We start from the raw sequence: 3,231 nt of genomic DNA on the forward strand, positions 1-3,231 counted from the left end.
GTCTGTGTCTATGGAGACAGGTGTGGGACCTCCAGCCATCCACTGCACAATACAATTCTGAAGTAGTTGGACCAGTGATAAGTTATGGGGCCTTATAAGTTACAAAAAATTATTAGATTGTGTCTTTTAATAAATGAGTTGTTGATAGAATAACTTGCAGTGACAGTTTAAATTGCACAAATCAAACTAGGGCTGCTTGACAATCAAATTAACGTTCAATCAAACAACGTTCTTAATGTATGTTCAAATAAATACTTTCACAAAGATTAATGTCTCTACATTTTTTACCTTTACCAGCAGGTGTTTCAGTGGGCTAAGCAAGGGAGGATCACATAGCACGTTTCATTCATGCACCAGCCATTCAAGAAAAATAATTGTGACTTGAGTAATGGGGGAGGAAGTAAGGAAAAGCAGAAGCGGAAGTATGATGGTTTCACTGGATTTAAATAGTGTGAAGATGGAAGACGTGTAGTTTGAGTCAGGCCCCGTTCCCGAACCTCAGATAATTGCATTATCTCCATTTACTAATTAAATCGACTACAAATAGAATTAACTCACAGTGTCCCACAGGAGGACATGAGGTGCAGTAGTTTGATATAGTAGGCCACCCGCCTGTACTGTTTAATAACATGGAGTTTGACATGTGTGTTTGCTGACCGGGACGCTCAAACTGTACAACAAACGCACCTCCTATTTGACCCAGTTGTGTTGTGGCGGCCCTCCGGTGTGGGAAGCCAGGGCGGCTCGGTTAACGCACACCGCGGGAGAAGGGCCACGCAGCGGAGAACACCGCCGTGCTGCTGGCTTTCAGGACACGTATTTCTTCAACGAAACATGTCTCCAACGAAATGAACACCAAAGTGACGAGATGGCCGCTCGGTGGCAATAAATCCTGAAAGAATTCCCGGACTGACAAAGTGCGCAGCGGTGTTTGTGCGTCAAGAAGGCCACCAACTGAGCGGGTGTTTCCAGCAGCTCTGGAGTGGACGACACACACACGTCACTCCAGTCATAAGGTAATTTATGCGTATTGTCTTGCCTAAAACTAGGATAGGATTTTATCTAGCCAATCCGTAGTATTAAACAAAGCCGTTTTGTGTCAGCTTATGTAACCTGAGTTTAGCCTAATTCTTCTCTTCTTAAACTTCCCAGTTTCCCTAGATATTACAGTGAACATAGGTAGCAGCAATAGTTAAAAATGTTTTATTATGGGAGAAAAAACGTGTTTCATAAATGTTAAAATGCCAACTTTACATTTAGAAAATTGCTTGAAATTCATAACAGTTGAATTTATTTCTTTATATATACTGTATATACATGCATACATGGTTTATATATATTGTGGCGACCTACGTCGGCTATTGGGGAGGGGTCTGGTGGCAGCGACATGATGCATGGGGGGCATCATGGGAGTTCAGCGACTAGTTCGGGGAACAGTCGTAAAGTGTTTTATTGTGTTCTGATGTGTTACCCTGTTGTGTGTTATCTTAATGAGTTGTACTGCTATGTGTTTTGCTAGCTAGTTGTGTGCTGTGTTCTGAACCATAAGTCTAAGTTGTATGTGTAAAACTGACCCTGTTGGGAATGTGATGTGTGGTGCGGTTCTGTGTTCTAAATAAATGACCAGAAAGACAGAGTTGCATGGTAGTCATTATGAAGGACACGCCCAAGTGCTACCCAGAGTCGTGCGGTGTATGGGACCTGGAGTAGGCACTAATTGACAGCATAGGTGCTAGCGCCCTGCTGGCTAGTTTAGCTGCTCAAAGTATAGGTAGTCTCTCTCCTCCACGCCGGGGGTCATTACAATATATATGAGTCAAATACATCCTCTGTGTGTGGCTGCGCCCTTGCTTGCTGTTTTCTTTCTTTATGGTTAAATGGATTTAATTTCTTGCTGTGTTATTGTTACTGTTGCTGAGTATATGTATGCTCCTATGTATAGCGCTGTATCTTGTTTGGCTGGATGCTGAAGCTTTTCTGTTGTTGTGTCCTGTCAGCACAGCCTTATGGATCACAGGGCCTGCAGGGCTTTACATAATGAGGAATTTCCTCAGCTTTGCATTTCTTGTTTTTTTTTTCGGTCACCTGTTGGTGGTGTGTGTGAACCAGGCCATGCAGAAGGTCTGCTAGATGCTTGTGAGAATTCCTTCATGTTTAGTTTTTAAGTTCATTTGTATGGTGAGTCATTGGCTTTAACTGCAGTACTGTACAGTAGGCGTATTGGTTTTGCATAGATACGAGCTTGTAAGTCATGTATTTGATACATGGACTTATACTTTCTGATGTGAATATATACTTTTAGATCTGAATGTTCAGTTATTTTGACTGTTCAGTACTAGTCTCTGCCTGGATCAGAGCATAAGCTTTGCGGTACTTATGTATGCTAAGAAGACGTGTATGTCATGTATTTATGGCATGTGCATGGTTTCTTTAGATGTTAAAAAGGACCTGCTGTGCGTCATTCCAAATCTCACTAACCAAACGTCATGTGGTCCCTTGTGCTACCTCACAAAGGACCAGTCTTACTACAGATCTGAATGAGATAACTGCTGATAAAATGGTTGTCCTCATGTGTACCTTGTTCAGTAGATGACTTGTCTGACTTGGCCCCTGAATCACTCCACTGTTAAAAGAGCTCTTAGATTCAGAGTTAATTTAACTGGCCCTTCTAGTGTGGAGCCTGTGACTCTCAGCTGCCAGTACCACTACTTAGTTCATGTAGTCATGCTGTTCTGCATGTTTTTTTTCTTTTTTAGTGTATGTTTATTTGTGCACATTTTATTGTGTGCACACACAATTATGTCTGTGTGTGTCGGGATAATCTCCTTGTGCTTTATGTAATTGTGCAGTTCTGCTGCTTCAGGCTGTGTCATGTTTGTGAATGCGTGTGCTTGTGTACGTCTGTATTTTGTGCACGCTCTGTTTATACAAGTGCATATCTGTTAGTTGATGTATGAGACACACTTTTGTAGAGAGAAGTTGTAAACCTGACACTGGATATTAGACACTAGAAAAATACAAAACAAAGAGCAAATACCGTAGACAAATGTCACAGTTATTTTTAACCACTGAAAGGAAACATTTGGCATTTGTCAATATTTTATCATTTCAAGGTAAATGGTAAGAGCAAGTTTGAAAACTGTCTGCAAACGATTTGGGAAAATCTAATTGCAATTTATTTATTTAGCAAGATTGTAGTTTAATATGCATTTTTTCACCTTCTGTATTATT

At 41.0% G+C, this 3,231-nt stretch overlaps 1 long non-coding RNA gene across 1 annotated transcript in view; it reads left to right on the top strand.

The window, feature by feature from the left end:
* Positions 1 to 416: 416 nt before the first annotated feature.
* The window catches only part of LOC109960223 (uncharacterized), a 45,301-nt gene continuing 42,486 nt past the window's right edge, over positions 417 to 3,231 (top strand). Inside the window, exon 1 of the long non-coding RNA XR_002274961.1 lies at positions 417 to 1,016. This is a non-coding gene — a long non-coding RNA (uncharacterized LOC109960223). The remainder of the gene's footprint in view (positions 1,017 to 3,231) is intronic.

The sequence above is a fragment of the Monopterus albus genome, unplaced genomic scaffold (assembly GCF_001952655.1).
Source record: "Monopterus albus unplaced genomic scaffold, M_albus_1.0 scaffold45.1, whole genome shotgun sequence".
Taxonomy (NCBI): domain Eukaryota; kingdom Metazoa; phylum Chordata; class Actinopteri; order Synbranchiformes; family Synbranchidae; genus Monopterus; species Monopterus albus.